The sequence below is a fragment of the Ailuropoda melanoleuca genome, chromosome 1 (genome assembly GCF_002007445.2).
Source record: "Ailuropoda melanoleuca isolate Jingjing chromosome 1, ASM200744v2, whole genome shotgun sequence".
Classification (NCBI taxonomy): Eukaryota; Metazoa; Chordata; class Mammalia; order Carnivora; family Ursidae; genus Ailuropoda; species Ailuropoda melanoleuca.
This window is the reverse complement of record NC_048218.1, coordinates 186,896,673-186,921,229: the sequence shown is the minus strand read 5'-3', so window position 1 is coordinate 186,921,229 and position 24,557 is coordinate 186,896,673.

Here is a 24,557-nt window from a genome sequence, read left to right as displayed (position 1 = left end):
GATGACCCCACTGAACAGGGAGCCCGATGCGGGGCTTGATCCCAGGACCCTGGGATTATGACCTGAGCTGAAGGCAGAGGCTTAACCCACTGAATCACCCAGGAGCCTGGACTTAGAAAAGTCTTAACAAAATATGGACACCACGTCATCTTCAAGCTTCTGCCATGTCTCCACCCTTTTACTAAAACCCCTTGAGAGAGGTTTTTTTTGTTTGTTTGTTTTAATTTCCTTTCTTTTTCACATTCTATTCTTCTAGTCTCAGTTAAATTTATTCCAGTCAAGACTGTGGACCACATTTCTGTATCATTAATGACAAATCCAATAATGAATGCTCAACCCTTAATTTATTAGCTTCATTTGACTCTTTAAAACTAACCCTTTCTTAATTTGTTTTCTTTATTTGGCTTTCAAGATACCACCCATTTTCGGTTCTCTCTAGTTAGCTAATGGTTTCTTTTCAGTCCTTTTTACTGGTTCTTCCATACTTTCCCAAACTCCAAATATCCACATGCTTCTCTAATTCTCTTTAGTCCTTAGCATCTGCTCTCCGCTTATAACCTACATTTATATAACATCTGTAGTGGATGTCTCAGGTGTCCTGTGTCCCATTCCTTCAGGCCACCTCTGATTTCAGATGTGCCTCTTGTGGATAGTTTCATGCAAGCTCAAAATCCTTACAATGACAGTGTTGCCCCTCACTTACGCTCTGATTATTTCCCCAGATCTTCAGGAGTGTATTTGATCCTAGAGAAAGAGTAGCTGGGATGTCCAGGGTGACTTAAAACTCCTAGGAGCAACTCTCAAATGATGGAGAATAGGAACTGAGAGATCAATTCCCCAGCCTTCTAACATTCAGGTGGAAATTTCTAGAAAATATCTGTACACTTCTCCAGAGGTTCTTGTGGAATCAAACTCCTGATACTTGTAACATCAACCTCAATAATGAATATTTATTTTCAAGGTTTTTTCCTTCTCTGTCTCACTCTGCCTGTTTCTTTCTTACTGCTACCTCGTAACCGAATTACTGCAAATCTGCTTCTGTCCCATCTCAAATTAAGACACTATCTTTTCTCTAAAATCTTTCACATTTACATCTCCAGCATAGGCCTCTGTTACAAACTCCAGAATTTTCAACAACAAAGCTAATTGCCTATTCAGCCTCTTCCCTGGGCCATCTAACAGGCATGTCAAACACTATTACCAGTCTGGTTTAGGCCATTCTCATATCTTTTTTTTTTTTTTTAAGCATTTCATTTTTATTGACTCTCACTTTTCTTTTTTTTTTTATTTATTTTTACTATTTTAGATTTTATTTATTTATTTGACAGAGATAGAGACAGCCAGCGAGAGAGGGAACACAAGCAGGGGGAGTGGGAGAGGAAGAAGCAGGCTCCCAGCGGAGGAGCCGTCATGACGTGGGGCTCCATCCCAGAACGCCAGGATCACGTCCTGAGCCCAAGGCAGACACTTAAGGACTGTGCCACCCAGGTGCCCCAGGCCATTCTCATATCTTGCTTCAACTTGTTTCTGTGCTGCAACTTTACCCTTTCTTGTCATTATTCTAGACCAATGGCAGAATAATCTTTTAAAAATGTCAATATTTGAAATTAAAACCTCCCATGATTTCTCATCTTATTTAAAGTAAAACTCAATGTTTTCCTCCTGACCTACAAAATCAGAAGTTGCTTGGCCCTTGACTATACCTCCTATACCAATTCTCACTCATACTGGTCGAGTCACACTGGATTTATTGCTATTTTTCTTCTCCTAGATACCTACTTGGTTAATGTCATGTTTTTCAGGCTTCTGTTTTTATCACCTTATCAAAGAGATCCTTCCTGATTATTTTTCATAAAATAGCACACCTACACATAGTGACTGTTTATGTCCTTTTCCTGTTTCATTGTCTTCATAGAATAAATCAAACCCTGACACATAGGATTCTTCTTATTTCTATTTACTTATGGATTCTTGTAAGGTCCATGAGGGCAAGGATTGTCTATTTCTTGATTTTTTTTCATTGTCAAGTAGCTTCAACAGCTGGAGCAATGCTTGGTACTCAAAATATACTCGAATGAACTAATAGTGAGTATCTGCTTAGTCATTGATTGATAAATACGTATTTCAAGAAGTTAACATGGAATTCAAACAATGCTAAGATCATAGAAGAAAAAAGTGATTAAGATAACATTTCTTTTTATTTTATCAGATTTCTATGTGTTATGCACCATTTTGTCTCATGTAAATATTTTTTACATGTAGAAGTTAAATTTTCCATAGTATTTTGTTTCTGAATTCCAGTGAGTATTTATTTACTGCCTGGGCTAAGCATGCGATTGTTTAAGCTTTGTTATTACTCTCAGGTGCATGGTAATCCCTGTGCAGCATGATAGGTACTGTTGGGACAGAGTCATGAAATCCCTCCGAGTACATCCTGCATACCGACGTATGCCTTCAAGAACTCTGTGAGGTGGGGGGCACCTGGGTGGCACAGCGGTTAAGCGTCTGCCTTCGGCTCAGGGCGTGATCCCGGCGTTATGGGATCGAGCCCCACATCAGGCTCCTCTGCTATGAGCCTGCTTCTTCCTCTCCCACTCCCCCTGCTTGTGTTCCCTCTCTCTCTGGCTGTCTCTATCTCTGTCGAATAAATAAATAAAATCTTTAAAAAAAAAAAAAAAAAAAAAAAGAACTCTGTGAGGTGGGAGCTAGGGAGGGAGGCTGGGGGAATTTATCAACATGCATGTACATTTATTATAATCTCCTATTAACTTATCAGGAAATTGATCAAAATCATCCTTAAATTGTAATTGCTCGTCTGATCATTGAAATAATTGTGACTTGAGAGAAGGTCAATTAGGATTTTGAAATTATCAATGGGGTTGGAAAAAAGTAAAAAAGACAGTATTCCTTTTTTGTCACAATTGTTTATTTAACAAGTTCACTTCATTAAAGAACTAAAAATTTATAAATGGACATAAACTATAATTTCAAGTGCTATACATTTGTTATATATTACATAATTTATTATATATTAATATGTAATTATATAACATATAAAACATATTTTTAAATTTTTAATTCTAAAAATATACATCCTACAAAAATAAAAAATCATTGTATGTGAGGAAGAAAGATAACCATAACTATGAATATTTGGATGAAAAGATCTATTTAATACTTTATTATATGTTTACTCACAGAGTTATGTGAATAGAATCTCCTCCAAATAACAAAATTCTTACCTCAAAAATAAACATAGCATTGTATTTACCTACAGAAGAGGTAAGGGATTAGAACGACAAGTTATTATACTAGATCTTAATGTTTAGTAATCTAGTGGATGTTATTAATCATGGTTCTTTACACACAAATTAAGTTTCATTCTCCTTAAATATAATATGAATTGAGTTAAAAAATAGAACTCTTGAAGGAAAAACATATACTTGCCACATGGTGTGATTTAAATTTAGGACCCACGAGTATACATGTCATCACGGAATTATAACTTTGTATCTGTCCTCTGATTTCTTTCTGTGTTCTACCCTGCTCCTAACCTGGTGCGGCTCTCAAAATAGAGTACTTGTCACAGTCGGTACAAGTAAAACCTTTCAGTCATGGTATTATTTTTGTAGTTATTTGATTTACTGAATTTGTATCCCTATTATATCATAGTACAGTGCAATATTACATGTTATGATTATGTAAAATAACTAAAAATGGTGGCACCTGGGTGGCTCAGTCTGTGAAGCGTCTGCCTTAGGCTCAGGTCATTATCTCAGCCTCCTGAAATCCAGTCCCGTGTCAGGCTCCCCGCTCCTCCCGTGCTCACTCTCTTGCTCTGCTCTCTCTCAAATAAGTAAATAAAATCTTAAAAAAAATAACTCTAAAAATACATATCATTTTTAAATTACTCTCAGATGTTACATTAGCACAAAATCATGTAATGCATAGATCTAAAGAAAATTATCTTTAAGCTACAACATTACAAACTATACAATATATATACAATATACAATATATATATATATATATATACACAATATATATATCTTTATAAATATGGTAAAACTTCCAAATGTAACAAAATGTACACGCTTAGGAAAGCATGATATTTTAAAAAATCTATTGCCTGTCACAATTCATATGTCCATTAGATAGTTTTATTCGCTAGGTGATCATAGGAAAAAAATCACACCCAGCCGATCTTGAGGAAATAGAAACAATTAAATAACATAGAGATGGAACACATTATATCTCATAATATTCTTAGCATTTCTCTTATATATTGCTTGTTGCCAAAATGATTTATTAATCATATAAACAGAAATCAAAGACAAGAAAAGTCATTCTTACCATCTCCAATAACTCATGCTGTTCTCATTTTCCTTGCTGTTCTTTCAGTCTTCATCCAAATATTAAGAGATTTTATAAAACCATAATTATAGTTTATATAATTATTATAAACCTATGATAAATTCCATGTTCTACTTTTTCACATATATTTGATAATATTTACATTCATTCAGCACTCTGTACACATTAACTGGGTACCCACCATGTTCCATAAATTGTCGTAAATGAGGTGGCCAAAGATTAATAAGTTTTTTTGTCTTCAAGTAGCTCCAAGAGTAACAGGGAAATTGACATGTAAACAATACACAAATTTATTATAAGAAAAGCTATATTGTAATATACACATTGCAAAGGTGGTAGAAACTGGAGAATAATCAATTCTGCCACATTTATAACTGAGTGTTTTAAAGAGTGCTGGTTATGCTACTGAACACAACTAATAAGCAAATAGCTCATTTTACAAAAACTGAATTGAATTGCCATGATCCAATAATTAATATCCTTACACAAAATAAATTAGATATGTTAAATACTAATGTCAGTTTCAATGAATAGTTTAAAATAAGGTGTGGGTGTTATGGACTGAATATTTATGTCTCCCCCAAATTTATATGTTGAAACCCTAATTCTGAAAGTGATGATATTAGGAGGTAGGGGCTTTGGAAGGTGATTAGATTTAGATGAGGTCGTGAGGGTGGGACTGGTGTCTTCATAAAGAAAGAGTAGAGCTCTCGCTCTCTCTCTCTGCCATGTAAGGACACAGTGAGAAGGTGGTCCCCAGCAAACCAGGAAAAGGGCTTTTACTAGGAACTGAACCAGCTGGCAGCTTGATCTTGGACTTCCCAGCCTCCCGAACTCTGAGAAGTAATAAGTGTCTCTTGTTTAAGTCACCCAGTTCTAGTAGCCTGAGCTAAGATAGGGGTTTAATAATGGGATAAGTTTGGGAGGACTCCTTTAGCCATTGGGCACGTATCTATACAGTGTATAGTGAAATGCTCAGGATTCTTGAATCAAGAGGATTAACTTACAGTTATGTACTGGTTAAGTGCTGATCTAACCTGGGGGTGGTTGGAGGGACAGTCAGTTCAAACAACAAACCAGAATGGAGTGGCAATAGTTAAAGTGTCATAGTTCTGTGTCATGGGCTTTCCTTTGTTCATTGGAAAAGAAAACCCCTTGTTCTTGTGTGCCTAGAAACTGAGCTTAGGTGGCACTGAAGGGGGCAGCTGCAGTGTCTGCCTGTCAATGAGGCTGACAGGCATAAATGGGCTGGGTTTCCAACCATTCTCAACCCTGATGCAGATTCCTGTCAAGCCAGGGAACAGGAACAAGATACATTGACAGATATCACCAACGGGAGGATACGAACAATCCCCCACAGGCCATATACTGTCTGTCACAACTCCTTGAAGGAAAGCAAAGATGGAACTAGCAGGCATGGCAAATCTAATCTACTTTACGTATTGAGACATGGTCACCTCGGCAAACTATTTGTGTCCAAGAGAACTCTGAAGTTATCTTTACCAGAATAGGTTCCCACCTCATCTCTCTTCCCCAACCTAACAAAAGCTTTTCCCTAATTGACAATATCTATATCAAAAATCCTATCGACTATAATGACAATACATTTAATATATAAGAAACAAGGATTTTACTTTTCCAAGTTAAAATTAAGCTTAGTTTATATCTCAAACCATGTAAAACCATTTGCAATTAAAAATTTTTAATTAAAATTTAAACAAATTTGAACAATGGGCTATTAAAAACAACATCAAGGAGAAGCTGAGAAATGCTGATAACATATTGCAATTTATTCTTTTGTGTTCTCACTGGATTAAAGATTTCACCTTCCTTCTGCTATTCTTTAGTACAGAAGGATTTCTTTTTTAGGTAAAAATGAAGTGTTTGAAGTTAATCATTGGATCTCATTATTTTTATAGAACAAATTATATTCTGAATCTGTATTTGCTGTTGTATATGATAAATTTCTAAATCCTAAATCCTTTAGATGAAAGTCTGTGACCCTTTGAAATAATTCCATCAGCATACGCTTAAAGAATTATAAAATGTGCATATTAGAATAGCTATGATTTAGTTATAATTTATTTATACCTTAGGTTTTTTTTTTATCTGATTGCTTTATTGCAGGATAATATTCTCTTCAGATAGCATTGTTCAACTTCTCTTCATGCAAGGGGATATAAAAGACCTGAATCCAAACCATTAATGACTTTTCCCTTGAAATTTTTTCCTGTTTTTTAATGCAACAGTGTGTGTGTGTATGGGTAAGTAGGTAGATAGATCTGCCCTCCTCCAACATCCAAAATGTAATAAAGTGGAAGATAATGGAATTTAGAATCAATAAAAAATGTTAAATTGGCATAGCTTCCTATTTCATGATGTTGAATAGGTAGAAAATAAAGCACCTTAGTTACTCGTTTTTGTAAATGTAATACACCACATTTCCACCTTTCAACTGATAATTTATTCATCACTTAATACACTTGGGCTTCGATTTTAAACTCTATATAATTTAACTTATTAAAGTAAAGTTCAGTGTCTACTAAGAACACCATCCCTCACCCCATACAATTTTCAGAGTTTTGAGTTTTTTCCTAGCAGGAAAGTAAAGTGGGTGGGAAGATATTATTGGCAATAGTGTTTCATTAGTGGGATGGTAGGAGAGGATTTAATTTGAGAGTTTCTGCTGAACATTGTCCTTTTCAGTTTTTCAATATAGTTATTGATATTTTTAGTCTGTAGGAAAATTGAAAGATAAAAACTGATCTAATATATGTGTACATAAAAACTGATTTCAGGACGTCTGTGTGGCTCAGTCATTTATGTGCCCAATTCTTGGTTTTGGCTCAGGTCATGATCTCAGAATTATGGCATCCAGCCCCATTTGGAGCTCCATGCTCATTGGGGAGTCTCCTTGAGATTCTCTCTCTCTCTGTTCTTCCTTTGCACATGTGCGCTCTCTAGAATAAATCCTTTTTGGGACTTTGGGTTAAAAAGCTTCTGCACAGCAAAGAAAACAGTCAACAAAACTAGGAGGCAACCCATGGAATGGGAGAAGATATTTGCAAATGACATTACAGATATAGGGCTGGTATCCAAGATCTATAAAGAACTTCTCAAACTCAACACCCAAAAAACAAATAATCCAGTAAAAAAATGGGCAGAAGACATGAACAGACACTTCTCCAAAGAAGACATAAAAATGGCTAACAGACACATGAAAAAAGTGTTCAACATCATTAACCATCAGGGAAATTCAAATCAAAACCACATTGAGATACCACTTTACACCACTTAGAATAGCAAAAATTAACAAGGCAGGAAACAACAAATGCACACTCTTGGTGGGAATGTAAGCTGGTATGACCACTTTGGAAAACAGTATGGAGGTTCCTCAAAAAGTTAAAAATAGAGCTACTCTATGACCCAGCAACTGCACTACTGGGTATTTACTCCAAAGATACAGATGTAGTGAAAAGAAGGGGGACATGCACCCTAATGTTCATAGTAGCATTGTCCACAATAGCCAAACTGTGGAAGGAGTCAAATGCCCTTCAACAGATGACTAGATAACGAAGATGTGGTATATATATATGTATATATATATATATATATATATATATATATACACACAATGGAATATTACTGAGCCATCAGAAAGGATGAATACCCACCATTTGCATTGACATGGATGAAACTGGAGGGGATTATGCTAAGTGAAATAAGTCAAGCAGAAAAATACAATTATAGTCTTTGGACTCTGGGAAACAAAATGAGGATTTCAGAGGGGAAGGGGTTGAGGGATGGAGTAGCCGGGTGATAGGTATTAAGGAGGGCATGTGTTGTAATGAGCACTGGGTGTTATACGGAACTACTGAATCATGGAACACTGCATCAAAAACTAATGATGTGCTGTATGGTGACTAACATAATAAGAAAAGACTGATTTCATCTCTATATATTTTATTTCTGTTCCATAACTATACCTAAACACCTATTTATACACCTATTTATAAGCAATATTTTCTAAGCCTCTGCTCCCATTTCCCTTTTTATATTCTAATCAGTTGATGGCAAGTTAAACCAATGGTAATCTATCTTCCACTACCAGACTTTCATATTATCATTTTAACTAATATTAGAGGAATTATTTAATTATAATTATTAAAATTATAATAATTTTAACTAAAATTAGAGGAAACAGGTGATACTAAACAATGAGATATAATTTAAGTAGGGTCCTGTGTCACTTAGAGCTGACCTGAGAACAAATAGCCTCTTTATCCAAAATTTCTGCATAATTTTTCATTGTGAAATGTATGATTTCTGTAAAATTTGAGGGGCTTTTTCTAGGCCAATATACATGGAATGAAATTAGGTGGGAAAGAGTGCTTCCCCATTCTGGATGCAGACTTCTTAAACTTTTTTTAAGAATGGCACCCTGACATGATTTCCTGGCTCATTCAAATTGCAGTTAATGATTTCCTAGAATATTAAGGCACATTACCTTTGGTCATTTAATTCAGTTAAGTATTATCAGGTAGAAACTATGCATAACATATTTGGCATTGAGATATAAAGACTAGATTATCCCCAAGACAAGAGATATCAACCCAGATAGAAAAATATTATTCTTTTAAGACTATTTATTCTTTTATACCTTATTTTCCTCCCTCTCATGGAAATAGAAATTATCCTCATCTGAAATATGGTATAGTTTGACTTGTTGTTTATATAGATAGATAGATAGATGATGATAGATAGATAGATGATAGATAGATAGATAGATAGATAGATAGATAGATAGATAGATATAAATAAATAACTTTTGGTCTTACCCCCACAGAACCTAAGTTCCATAAAAACATAAGGCTAATAGCTATTTTGTAACTGCTTAGATGGTTCAACTTAATGATTTTGTGATTTTATGATGGTGTGAAAGCAAGATGCATTCTGTAGGAAGTCTTCTTCAAATTCTGAATTTTGGTCTTTTCCTGGGCTAGTGACAGGAGGGACCATAGTGATGTGGGAGCAGCCACAGCTCCCAGTCATCAATGCAATCACAAGGGTAAACAAGCAATACTCCTAGAACTATTTTGTACTGGTACAAACATTCTGTTTTTCAGTACAATACTCTCAATTATAGGAAATATTCAATACTTTGTTATAAAATAGGCTTTGTGTTAGATGATTTTGCTCAACTGTCAACTAATATCAGGGTTCTGAGCACTTTTTTAAAGAAAGATTTTATTTTTATTTTTTATTTTTTTGAGAGAGAACACATGAGCAGGGGAAGGGGCAGAGGGAGAGAGAAAGAATCTTAAGCTGACTCCATGCTGAGCATGGAGTCTGGCTTGGGGCTCAATTCCAGGACCCTGAGATCATGATCTGAGCCGGAATCAAGAGGGACACTTAACCAGCTGAGCCACCCAGGTGCCCCTGTTCTGAGCACTCTTACGGTAGGCTAGACTAAGCTATGAGTTTCAGTAGGTTAGGTATATTTCATATATTTTTGACTTTATATTTTCAGCTTATGGGTTTTTGGGGATGTAACCCCATTGTAAATAGAGGAAGATCTGTAATCTTTATCTAAAGTAGCCAGTTGCTAACATGCTGCCCCATTTGCTTTATCATTTATGGTCTCTCTTCTCTGTATCATCACATTTTAGATTCAAGCTATGCATTTTTGGGCATGGAAAGCACATAACTAATGTTACATCATTCTCAGTGCATCAGGAAGCAAATGACATAGGTTTGTCTGAATAGGTATGTTAACTTCGGTTATGATGGATCCAGTGGTTTTCTTTCTAATCAAGTCTATTTTCCCTATTTGTAATTAATAAATTTTAGAGAGATGTTGAGACTATGTTAAATATCCTGTCTTCATTAAATTTTCACCCAAGAGTTTCTAGCTTCCTTTAATCAGTTATAACTTCATCATTCCAGTTATATATTTTAATTAGCATCTTGCTGAAAGAGTTTTCCCTCTCCTCCATTTATTTATTCACTTATTTATTCATGACGGCATGAGCTCAAAGATTGCTATTTTATGCAGCGAGTTATAATTCATTACTATCATTATTTATTTTAATGCTCAAAATGTCCTAGTTTTGGTCAGTGGAAGTCTCCCTAAGCTAATCCTTATGTTCATTTTTATGTACCTATCATTCTTGGAACACTTCTTTATTTTCTGATAGGACAAGATCTTCCAGGCCTACGTTGTATTCCTGGTCCCAGGCCTGGAATCAGCTGTATAGTCCAGGAGCCTAGTGCTTATAAATAATAATATTTAGCAACCAAGATCTTGGTGTTAGATGTGGTCATTATTTCTGCTGGGTCACTGTTTGGGGGCAAATTCAGCAGACAAAATGGGAATTAAAAAAATATAGCATACACATATATAGTCATTTTTTCTTTGAACCTATTATAAATACCACCAATTCTAATCCATGGCTCATGGAGCAGATGGTACTATCTAGTCTACTGGCTTTCTCTATGTGTAATTCTCTTTGTGAGTAGTGATATATCTAGCTTCCATTATCCACAATATATACATATTTGCTCAACCTCAAAAAATACAGGAAGTGTTTCAGAATTCACTGAAAAACATGCCTATTAATTAGGGTTCAATGTTTGCTTGCAGATTTTCTTTGACATAAAATTTAAGTACCTTAAAATACATATCTCTAGTATTTAATTTCATATTTTTCACAAATGGCTCCAAATAATTCCTATACAGATATAGAATATTTCATCACCTCTCTTGTTTCCTGTTCCTGACAAATATCTCCTCAGAGGTGACCATTTTTAAAAATTTTCTGCACAGATTATTTTTATCTATCCTAGAAAATCCTCTGAATGAAAACGTACGTTATGTTCTCTTTTGTTCCTAGCTATTTCACACGTCATAAAGCCTTTTAGAATCACCCATTTTGTTTTATGGATCAGTGGTTTGCTAATTTTTTTTATTAATATTCCATTGTCTGAACACAGCACAATTAACTATCCATTCTGCTGTGGGTGGACATTTGTGTAATGTTAAGTTTAAGAATATTATATTATGGGTAAAGTTGTTATGAACTTCCATTCATCAGTCTTTTTGTGGACATCTGTCTATTTCTCTTGGATGAATATTTAGGGGAGTACTTTCTAAGTAATATGTTGTAAGGCTGATTTTATTAGAAAGTGCTCCCCAGCAATATAGGACGGTTACATTTGTGTCCTATCCTTACCAACTTTTGATGTCCATCATCTTCATTCTCGCCCTTCTAGTGTTTGTGGAGTGGTACCTCATTACTGTTTTAATTTACATTTACATTTAATTTACATTTAATTTACATTTACATTTAATTTACATTTTACATGTTTATGTGATTATTGGTCCTTCACTTATCTTAACTTTGGAAAGTGCATGTTCAAGTCTTTCTATCATTTCCTTATTGGATTTTTTGTCATTTAACTGTTGAAATGAGAAGGTTTCATTGTGTATATGATAAGTTCTTCACTTATATTTTATACTATATAAAATTATATATTTTATATTATTCCCCTCTCAGTTCATGTCTTGCCTCATTATATTTGTAATAGTGGTATTTTGGTGACAGGGAAGTATTCAATATGTATGTAGTTTAACCTATCAATTGTGTCTTTTGGGTTATTTCAAAAAAAATCCTTATCTCTTTCTGATTCATGACTTTATTTTCTTGTGTTCTCTCCTAGAAGCTTTATATACCTAGCTTTTACATTTATATTACACATCACACTAATTTTTGATATGACATGAGATGGGTATGTGAGCTATTTCCTGTGGTTTTTTTCCAAATGGATATCCAAGTTTTCTAGCATCATTTGTTAAGAAAATTCACCTCTCCATCAAGTTGCTCTGACACTTTTTAAAAAAGTAAACCAACACACGTATGTGTGTGTCCATTCCTGCTCTATCACTATTTGTTTACTTTATTGCATATGACATTATTTAGATTACTGTAATTTTACTGTGTAGTTGATGTCCAGCTTTGTTCTTTTATTTTAGGTCCTTTGCATGTATTTAAAGTCACTTTGTCTATTTATGTTGAAAAACATACTGGTATTATGACTTGGGTTACCTTGAATCTGTAGATCACATTGGGAAGAATGGACAGTTTAATGCTGAATATTTTAGTGATAAATTTATTTATGTAAGTTGCCCAGCATACTTCTATTTTATCCTTTTCTCTTTTTCTCTGTTTTGATACTTCTGTGGCATTTAAAAATAGATTACTTACATGGATTTTTAAAATACATTTTCCAATTTGGATTAGGCAGATTAGATCAAGTCCTTATTAGCTGCGTATTTGTATTTACTGAAGTAGGGTACGGAAAGATCTGAGCAGTGCATATGCATAAAGGACGTGTGTGTGGGATATGTATGTGCAGGTGTATGTAAGGGGTATGGATGGACAAGTCAGGAAGATGGCTGTTGAGGACACCTTTATTCAGGCTTCTGTTAAGGAATTTTGGAAGATGTAGAAATATAAAAATATAAACTTCATTTTCTCCATTCTGGGCTCTCCTGATGAGACAGCAGGGTAATAGACTCATTAAGAAAGAGAACTACTAAAACTGACAGAATTTTTAAATAAATGAGGAATGATCTGATTGTTGATGTGGAAAAATCAATGAGCCTCACAATTCACACATTAGTGATATTTTTCACTGACAGATATTATAAGAGATACTCTTTTTTTAAGATTTTATTTGACACAGAGAGAGTGAGCACAAGCAGGGGCGGGGGTAGAAGGCAGAGGGAGAGGAAGAAGCAGGTTCCCTGCTGAGCAGGGAGCCTGACATGGGGCCCAATCCCAGGACCCTGGGAGCATGATCTAAACTGAAGGCAGACGGTTAACTGACTGAGCCACCCAGGCGCCCCTATAACAGATACTCTTATTTGTATTGTGAATTTTTATTGGCAGATGAATTATTCCATATAATTCCTTACAATAGCAATTCTCTAAGGAATTAGTCCACCCCATCAACACCAGAATAGGTTCTTTTTTCTCTATATATGTCTATTCTGATTAACTAAAAGTTCAGCATGAAGTAAAGAAGGGAGATAGTTTGAATCTAAAAAATGAGGTTTTCAGGGTTGGCCACCATTTTCAGAAACCCTGCTCTTCTCTCTCATTTAGGGAATAGCTGAAGGGAAGAGCCCATGAGGTTTTCTCCAGAAAAAGCCTGCCAAGTCTAAGCTCTGTCCCTTTGTCTGCTGAATAAATATGTGCTAAGCTGTTTGTAGCTTGCCATCATCCTTTTACATTTTTTATGTTCCTTGGCTGCTTGATTTATCTCCACAACCACAGATATTCTTTATACAAATTTTCATTGACTGAAGTGATACCTATTCCTGGACACAGTTGTTGACACCCTCCTGGGCTCATCATTGTTGTCAAGGGTCCTAGTGCTGCTAATGACCCTACAAATGTAGTTTGCATTGAGCAGGAAGAATAGGAGAGGTAATATCCATTTCCTTCATCTCTCAAGGGAGATCTAGAATACTCTTTTCATGCTCCCATTGTGCTTTATGGTTCCTGACATTGGCAGGAAGCTCAGAGTTCAGGCTGAACAAAGTGACTTCATTGACCTTGATTCCATAGCATTCATCTTAGGACAGTGAAAAATAATTGAATTTTCCATGTAGAAGCATCTGAGCAAACTGCTCATGAGTTTGCTTTAAAAATGAGAATGCAGAACCCTCAGAGGCATATTGGGGAAAAAATATTTTAAAAATCAGAAATAGTTTCTACTTAGTCATACATAGTAGTAGCTTAGCATTTCACAATTAAACTCTTAGTGGTTATTAACAAATTTTTATATTTATAAATGTACCTTCTTTTTAAAAATGAACTGACATTTTTACTTGTAATGGCTATATACCAAAGAGGACTGCTGTGGTTATAGCTAACATATAATCAGTAGTTTGAATAATAACTTGATTTTCATTTTATTAATTTTTTTTAGAATTATCAAATTAAAAATGTGACTACATATATTAGTTTGATAGGGTTGCCATAATAAAGTGCTACATACTGGGTAGCTTAAAAAGAAGTTTTATTTTTTCACAGTTCTGGAAGCTAGATGGCTGAGATCACAGGTGGTTTCATCTGAGTTTTCTCTCTTTTGCTTACAGATGGATGTGTGCGCACATCCCTACTGTCTTGTTTTTGTTCGAATGTCCTCTACCTATAAGGACACCAGTCAGTCTATATTACAGCCCACCCTAATGGCCTCGTTTTAACTTAATAACCCCTTTAAAAAGCGTATTTCCAAATATATTCACATTCCAAGGCACTTGGGGTAGGGTTTCAACATACGAATTTGGTAGGAAGGGCAAAATTTAGCCCATAACACTTTGTTTAAAAACTAGTAGAAGGATGGAAACAAAGAGAGGATGTCTGCATTACATATTTCAGAAAGAATCTGCAAGGGACATTCTTGGCATTGAGAGGCATTATTGAATAAAACTTCAATTCCTTATTTTTAATAGTGTATAGGGAGGATATAATATAGTGTGAAAGACTCACCTGGCTAATTTATTCCTGGAAGCAGAGAAGATGGAACTAAACAAGGAATCACCTAGAAAGCTACATTTTCAGGGAAACTAGAAGAAGAAGAATAAAAAAAATCCACAGTAGTCTCTCCTCTTTGGGTGGGAAAATTAAATACAAAGGACAAAAATCAGCATAGTGGAATTCTAACCCTTCTGAGCAATGGCTGGTATACTTCCCCAACAAAGGTCTCTAGCAATTAGCTATTCCAAGAATATGCAATAGCCTCAAAGGTTATTAACACCAAGATTACAAGCACAGATCATATGATAAAAAGTAAAAAGGAACTGAAATGGCAAATAGCAGATAAAAATATTTACCTCCAAATTTTTATCTGGGGACAGATAAAGAAAATGTCTTTATAGGTGAGAGCAAAAAAAAAAATAGAAATGCTTGAGCATATAGGAAACATTGCAGTAGGAGGAGGTAAAACATGAGTGGGCTGAGCTCAAGAAAATAAAAGATTAAAACCATTAGAAAAGAGGAGATAAAACTGAGATGGACACAGAGGAGAATAGATACAACTGAAAAGAGCAAATGACCTAGAGGACAGAAATGAGAGGGGTGAGTAAAAGAAAAGAGTCATAACTATATTTTAAGAAAAGAATATTTCAAACAGTTGAAATCAGGGAAGGAAAATCAACCATATGTATCACCAATGTCCTTGTTTAAAAAAGCTAAAACCAATACCATAGAAAAAAGAAATATTTAAAATTATAATTCAGCAAAATTTCCCACTTAAATAAAGATTTGAATCTTCATATCACTATTACACCTATTCTTCAGGTAAATTTGACCAAGAATGGTGACAGCAGAGATACTGCCCATTTAAATTTACTGCAGGTAAATGAAAAACAAAAAGGACTTTTAGGAATTATAGAAACAATCATGTCAGGTATATTCCAATTCATGGCATGGTATTTCTTTCCATTTGTGCCATCTTCAATCTCTTTCATCAGTATTTTATAGTTTTCAGAGTATGGGTCTTTTACCTCCTTGGTTAAGTTTATTTCTAGGTTTTTTATTCTTTTTGGTGCCATTGTAAATGGAATTTTTTTCTTTCTCATTGCTACTTTGTTATCAGTGTATAGAAATACAACAGATTTCTGTACATTAATTTTGTATCCTGCAAATTTACTGAATTCAAAAAACTAAAAGTTTTTTAGTGGAGTCCTTAGCGTTTTCTATGTATAGTATGTCATCTGCAAATAGTGACAGTTTTACTTCCTACCAGTTTGGATGCATTTTATTTCTTGTCTCATTGCTATGGTTAGAACTTCTAGTACTGTGTTGAATAAAAGTGGTGAGGGTGGACATACTTCTGTTGTTCCTGATCTTTAAGGAAAAGGTCTCAGTTTTTCACCATTGAATATGATGTTAGCTGTAAGTGTTTCGCATATGGCCTTTATGTTGAAGTATGTTCCCTCTAAACCTACTTTGTTGAGAGTTTCTATCATGAACAAATGTTGAATTTTGTCAAATGCTTTTTCTGCAGCTGTTGAGATCATATGATTTTTATACGTCATTTTGTTAACATGCTGTATCACATTGATTTGTAACTGTTAACTCACCCTTGCATCCCTGGAGTAAATTTCACCTGATGGGTGGTAAATGATCCTTCTAACATATTGTTGAATGTGGTTTGCTAATATTTTGTTGAGGATTCTTGCAAATATATTCATCAAGAATATTGGCCTGTAGTTTTATTATTTTTGTTGTTGTTGTTGTGTCTTCATCTGGTTTGGTTATGAGGATGATGCCTCACAGAATGTATTTGGAAACTTTCCCTCTATTTTTTGGAATAGTTTTAGGAGAGTAGGTATTGACTCTCCTTTAAATGTTTGGTTGAGAATTCACCTGTGAACTCATTTAGTACTAGACTTTGATTTTTTGGAAGGTTTTGATTTCTTATATAATTTTGTCACTAGTAATTGGTCTGTTCCGATTTTTCTATTCTAGATTCTGTTTTGGAAGATTGTATGTTTCTAGGAATTTATCTGTTTCTTTTAGGTGTCCAATTTATTGGTATATAATTTTTCATAGTAGTCTCATGCAATCTTTTGTATTTCTGTGGTATCGATTGTTACCTCTCTTTCATTTCTAATCTTATTTATTTGGGTCCTCTCTCTTTTTCTTGATGAGTCTAGCTAAAAGTTTATCAATTTTGTCTTTTCAGAAAAACAGCTCTTAGTTTCATTGGTATTTTCTATTGAAAAATAGCTTTTAAGTATTTAAGTATTGATAAACTTGCAGGAAAAGATTACAAGTATTGTTAAAAACCTGTATTGTAAAAATGACTCTCTCAAAGTATTTAAACATAGATGTGAAAAATATGAGAATTTTACATAGCCTTATGCCTAGAAATACCACTTATAATTTGTCTAAAGAAAATCATCTTTGGGGGCGCCTGTGGCACAGTCGTTAAGCGTCTGCCTTTGGCTCAGGGCATGATCCCGGAGTCCTGGGATCAAGCCCCACATCAGGCTCTTCCACTGGGAGCCTGCTTCTCCCTCTCCCACTCCACCTGCCCGTGTTCCCTCTCTCGCTGGCTGTCTCTCTCTCTATCAAATAAATAAATAAAATCTTAAAAAAAATCATTTTTGGGGCACCTAGATGGTTCAGATGGTTAAACATCCAACTCCTGATTTGGCTCAGGTCATGATCTCGGGGTCATGAAGTTGAGCCCCATGTCAGGCTTCATGCTGGGCATAGAGCCTGCTTAAGAGTCCCTCTCTGCCCCTTTCCCCTGCACTCCCCCCTGCCCTGGCCCCACTTACTTTCTCTCTTAAAAAAATAAAATAAAATAAAAGTCATCTTTGATGCTTATAAAATTATAGCTATAAAGATTTTTCTGAAAATTAAAATTAAAGATGTTTTTGATAGACATACTTTTGACAATGGGAAATATAATATGTTATTAAGAATAAAATACTAAATGCCAAATGTTTGATACTTTGACTTTTAAACTATAGGTAACTGGCACTTGGCTAATGAGATGGCCTTTGATTTTTTTTTTTTAATCTACATTTAAAAAATTTCCATTGTCACCTGTTAAACTGTTTGAACTTACCTACCTTGTAATGAGCACTGGGTGTTATATGCAACTAATAAATTATCGGACTCTACATCTGAAACTAAGGATACACGATATGTTAATTAATTGAATTTAAATAAGATTAAAAAAACAGAAAACTTAATTTCTATACAACTATACAGCAGAAGAGTTAGTACACTTTAGACATTATATAAATGTTAAATGAGTAAGTGGAAAATCAAACTCTAAAGCTCAAAAGAACAAATACGCAATTCAGTTTGGTGATAGGAAACTGAATAAAGGAGGCAAAACCTACATTTTAAAATCGATGAAGTTTATGAAAGGTAAACAACAGATTCATAATAATTATAATAATTACCAATATGGAGCATTTACTCAATGTCAGGCAGTGTTTCAAACAAATGACATTTGTTTGAATGTCTCTTAATTGTCTCTTAATTGTCTTACAGTTAATTGTCTCTACAACTGAATGACATAGGTGCAAGCTATATGCATTAGACCCAGTTTCAGATGAAGAGAAGGGGCAAAGGGAAATTTAAAGATTTACCTAAGATCACAAGATGTGGCCATGGAGCTGGGGTTTGTACCCAAACTCTAGCATTTAGAATGCTCAAATTCTTAGAAAACATTCTCAACTGTGGGACAAAGGAGTAAGTTACTTTGCAGACACAGAAGCATAAGGTGTGTAGGGAGAGAGTTTAGCAGATTCCAGAGGCATTATTGAGTATCAACTTGATGAGACACATGGTTCTGTCTTCTGGGTAATACAGGGGGGATGCGATAAAATACAAATTAGGCAAATTGAAACAATTCAGAGATTTTTAAACACTGATAAAATGGGACATTTGAAAATGTGAGGTATCCAAACACAGTATGTAAAATTATACCTCCACAGAAGATTTGCATCTGACAAAAAATAAAAACCTCCCAGAGATTAAAAGTAACTTAATATTTTGAAAATTTCTGAAAGAAGTAAAAAGAGCAAAACTGTGTGAACAGATTGGGGCATCTGTTGAACTTTTAATTAAAGCTTTTAATTTTGAATTTTATGAACATGCTTTTTCTCAATATTTTCCCACTATTCATATGTTTGCACATCTGTTTGTTATCTGCTTTTAACACCATACATGACACAAATATTGAATTGAATTACGGAAGCAGATCACATATAATACATTTATAAATGTCATTTATACGAAATGTCAGGGAAAATGAAGTAAAAGAATGGTTGAGTAAGTTATATGCCTTATATCTTTATATTTGGTTTGGATGCAACATTAATAAAGATGGGAAACAAGTTTAGGTTGACTGGTAACTTAACTCTCTTACGTCATATTTTTATAGAGGTCTATGTTTTAAAAACTTTTTATCTGACTTAAGTAAGCAATGGCTAAAACCAAAGGAAAGTAATCAGGCTTACCTGTAAGTGGAATTTTTTTTTCTAACTTCAATTATGTATTTAAAATAAATGTATTCACTCAGTCCACAATCATTTATAGAACATTAATTATCATCAGACACCTGTTTCTGAGTTCTGGTCCCAGTTCTGATATTTACCAGCATCTATGACATTACTGGTTAAACTCTTAGTAGCAGTGTAATCTTGAATAAGTAACTTAAATATTCTGAGCTTTGGCACAATTTTATGTAATATGAGCATATATTATTACACATTCTTTCCACATCGAGATAATCCTATGCCTTCAAATACCTGCTTTAAGAGGACGGATGAGATTTTCCTAGTACTAGTAATACTATCATAACAAATTTAAGTGTTTGTGCAACTCAGACCCTTTCAGTTGGGATATTTACTCTGCTGATATTGTCACATACCCAGCTTGAAGTGAAAGCATAATAGTTCTGTACATTCATACTCTAACAAATGAATTTATAAACATAAATTTATAAAGCTTTTATATAGATGACACTTCGTTCTTTAAAATATGGCCAAGGTATGCTAGCTGTATTACTAATCTGATATCTAAGAACAATTCTTATACCTCTTAAAACTTTGATCTTTGCTGGGAAAAGAGTGGATATTATTCCATGTGCCCTAACTCTGTTAGAGGGGTCTCTAATTAGTGACTTCTCATTTACAAAACAGTTCCTTGCAAACTATTTACTTCAGCTGCATTTTGATACTGACAGTGCCCCCGACCAGGGAAATGTAAAATCACTATGTGAAGGTAATAGTGAATGCAACATAAAAATTGGCACAGCAAGCACCTTGTCAATCAGACCCTGACAGGCCAGACGTATCGATTGGCCAGTGCTGGCAGAAGATGAAGCAGCCAGGACAGAGAGGTGAGGGCAGGTAGATAATACAATCCATATGTTAACGCTTCTTTCTTTAAATTATGCATCAATCTGCAATGACTGCTGCTTGGGATTGTGAGTTTAACTCACAGTGACTGTAAAGTGGAAATTGCCTGTAAGTCCCTCCTAGAAGTAGCAATAAAGTTACATTCAGCCTAAGGTATCGGAGGAAAAATTGCCGTCACCAGTAATACAATTTATAGCTATCTTTGCCATTGTAGATAAATCCATGTTTTTGACTTTGTGACCATTGAAACATAAAAATCAAACCTTTTAACCATGGTCAGGCCTTTTGTACTAAATAGCAAAAGCCAGTAATGATTGCTATCAGGAAACTATTTCTAACCATCATTTCTTGGGGGAAGAAACAATTTTTAAGCATGTCTGGAGTTTTATTTACAGTTAATTGGATACTCCATAGTAAAGACATCATGAATTGATTTATGAAAAGAGCTTTCAGAGAAGGCCCATGGCTCTGTGCCTTTGGTCTGAGAGTACTTTGTTTTTATTATTGTTGCTAATGCATTAGATGAGGACACTTTTGTTGATAATAAGCTTAAAAGACATTTACTTTGCTTTGCTTACGTGTTCTTAGAGGATGTTGGAACAGAATTTTGCTGAATGGCTTGACTGCAAATCAAATACAGCATCAAATGCTTCCTTTAGACTTCCCAGGGAATTTAGTAGAGTAATAATATAACTGAGTTTAAGCCTCAGTTGAAAGCCAAAGAATGCTACCATTTTAAGAAATTATGTCTTGTAAGTTAATATTAATTGGTTTTGCCAAGACAAATGAACTAGACCTCTGAGATGATTATCTGGACAGTGTGTGTGTGTGTGTGTGTGTGTGTGTGTGTGTGCATGTGTGTGTGTGTGTATTTTTTTTCCTCTTCCCTTAAATAGGGGGTTCTAATTAAAATTGGGAAGGATTAAAAAGATTATTTGAATTTTTTCCCAGATAAATGTCAAAAGAAAATTAGGAACACTTGTAAGAATGCCTCACCAATCTGGGTAATAACCAGGAATAAACAAAATGAAGGCTATATATGTCCAAATTTTAATTTTGAGTATAACTTTTAAAAGGCTTCAGATCTTCTTAAAGATATTGAAATTGGCCTTTGAATCTTAAAGCATTTCAGTCTTCCAGAGGGGAAAATATGAAAATAGGAAAGGCTAGCAGGGCTTATGTATAGTGATGAAAATTTTGCGATGCTGGGAGAATTGAAAACACACAGGGGCTTGGGACGTAGGTGTAGAGAAAATCCTTAGCTTTCATATAATCCACATTTTATTCCTTAATAAATGATATCCTCGAATAGCTATTTCATATCATATTTGTACTTATGTCTCTTCTGTGCTATTATACATTGACACCACCTGACTATGATTGACTTACAGAAGCATCTCCTTTATTTCTACAATGGGGTATGAACAAAATGTTTGGTTATTTTATTATACTTTGCCCATTTTACTTTATATTTAAAAATACGTAGGGACACCTGGGTGGTTCAGTTGGTTAAGCATCTGCCTTCGGCTCAAGTCATGATCCTTGGGTCCTGGGATCTAGCCCTGTGTTGGGCTCCCTGCTTGGGGGGAGCCTACTTCTCCATCTCCCTCTGCCCCTCCCTACTCCTTATGCATGTTCTCTCTCCCTCTCCCTCTCAAATAAATAAAAATTAAAAAAATATATATGCGGGGGGGTTGCCTGGCTTGCTCAGTCAGTTAAGCGTCCGCCTTCAGCTCAGGTCATGATCTCAGGGTCCTGGGATCGAGCTCTGTGTTGGGCTCCCTGCTCCGTGGGGAGCCTGCTTCTCCCTCTCCCTCTGCCCCTCCCCACTGTTCAGTCTCTCTCTCTCTCTCTTTCTCAAATAAATACATTCTTTAAAAAAAAATAGTGGAAGGAAATGGAAATTCTAATGCATATAGATATCAACCAATTCTCAGCTTTTCAAGTTTAGATATAGACCATTTTACCATGTGTTCAAATGCAAGGGGAAATAAAATTTAAGGCTTTATATAACATCTTGGGAATATATAGCTGAGATTTTTATTTAAGAATTAAGGTGTTATTGGAAATTCATATTTTTAGCTCCCAGAGGATGGACTTTCCCACCCACAAAACAACAAAAGAAAATCAAACCAAACCAAAAGAAAACACACAAGATTATTTTTCAATGTTCACATGCTTGTTTTTATTTCAGAACACTTAATATATTAATGAGTAGATCTTGCATAAATGAAATTTTTAGGATTTTAAAAATTAATTCAGGTAAAGGAAAGGGAATTCTTTGCAACTTGAGGGTATTTTTAAAAATGAGTGTTGAAACCATAGTGTTGTTTAAATAACTTAGGATAATATACTTAATATGTTAACACGTTATATTACATACAAGAAAGAATGGAAAGTCTATCCATTTTTAAAGAAAAACTGTTATGTTGAGATGAGAATCCTACTTTAACCTAAACATGCCTCAAGAGCAGAGTCTGGAGGAAATGGGCTGGGGGAGCACAGGCTTTCTTACAGAGAAAATAGCTGTTGAACTGTGCAAAGAGGGAACTAATAACATAAATATATTAGTTTTCTGTGGCTGCTAAACCAAATTACCACAACCTTAGTGGCTTAAAATAACAACAAAATATTTTCTGACGGTTCTGGAGGCTAAAAGTCCCCAACTGTTATCCCCGGGCTGACATTGAGGTGTCCTCAGGGCTGCACTCTCTCCAGAGACCAGGGGAGAATCTATTCCTTGAGTCATCTGCTTCCAGAGATGTCTGCAGGCATTCCGTGGTGTGCAGCCACGTCACTCAAATCTTTAGAGCCAGCATCTTCCATCTTTCTGCTCCATCTTTAATTTTTAAGATTTTATTTATTTATTTGAGAGAAAGAGAAAAAGAGGGAGCATGACAGGGGAGAGGGTCAGAGGGAGAAGCTGACTCCCTGCTGAGTGGTGAGCCTGATGCAGGACTCGATCCTGGAACTCCAGGATCATGACCCGCGCGAAGGCTGACATTTAAGCGGCTGAGCCACCCAGGTGCCCCTCTGCTCCTCCTTTAATCACCTTCTCTGTGTGGATGTCACATCTCTCTCTGTCTTTCTCATGGCATTTGTGATCCAGATAATCCAGTTTAATCTTAATCTAATCACAACTGCAAAGATCCTTTTCACATACAAGGTAACATTTACATGTTCCAGGAATGAAGACTTGATTTCTTAGAATGGTCATAATGTCGCCTAACACAATAACTCAACTCCAGGAGATTCTGGTCCCTGAAGTTGCTGGTCATCATGATGTAGGAGATGATCACAAATCCCTGGGGCTATGTCAGGAGAGATAAAGGGGTAAATGGTGATATGGTCTGAGGAAGACAACCCAAGAATGCACCATATGTCTACAATATGTTTTTAATTGAGATGACCAGCTCTTTCTGTGTAATACAGGAACACGAAATAAATGCAGAGGACACTTAAGACCCCGTTGAGTACACGTTGAAAGACCTACATGTGACAGACATATGCATAGACCCTAAGTAAGATAACTGATGGAGACTCATTCAGCCCCCCTTTTCCCCCAATTTTACTTTTTCTTTGCGACTGGTAACACCTGTGTTAACTATTTAGGCTTATTCCTACCCCAATAGTGGAACTTGTGGGAAAAAGCATGTACAAAAGGCATATAGAAGAAACAATAATACTTTCTGGTGGAAAATGAGATTAAAAGTCACAACAGTGATCTGGTGGACACAGTTACTGATATTGGGTTGTTCTATAGATTGATTTGCTGCTTCTACTAGTGACTTGAGAGACAAGTTATAGATTCTTGTAGAGTAAGGCCCTGACAGGTATTTTTTGTTTTTGTTTTGTTTTGTTTTTCTCTTTGTGATATAAGTGTCTGACTTAGAAATCTTAGTTGATTTTGATAACTGATCATTTGGGCCGCTTACCTTTTTTCTTCCCACACTTTAAATTCCTGCTTTTATTTTTTACATTTACCTATAAAGAGTAAGCCCGTGAAACCCTAGGCCCCCGCCCTTGACCCCAGCACATGCAGGTGCTCGCTGTCCCATGTACCCTGCATCTCTCCACCCATGACCTCACTGTGTGGCCCAGGTGGGCTATGGAATTTCCAGGTCTTTATTTAAGTGTCTTGATGGTTGTTGTTGAAAGGCATCTTGCAATCATAAGAACTACAAGGGTTGGTACAGTCTTAACTTTGGTTTGGAAAGGGGAG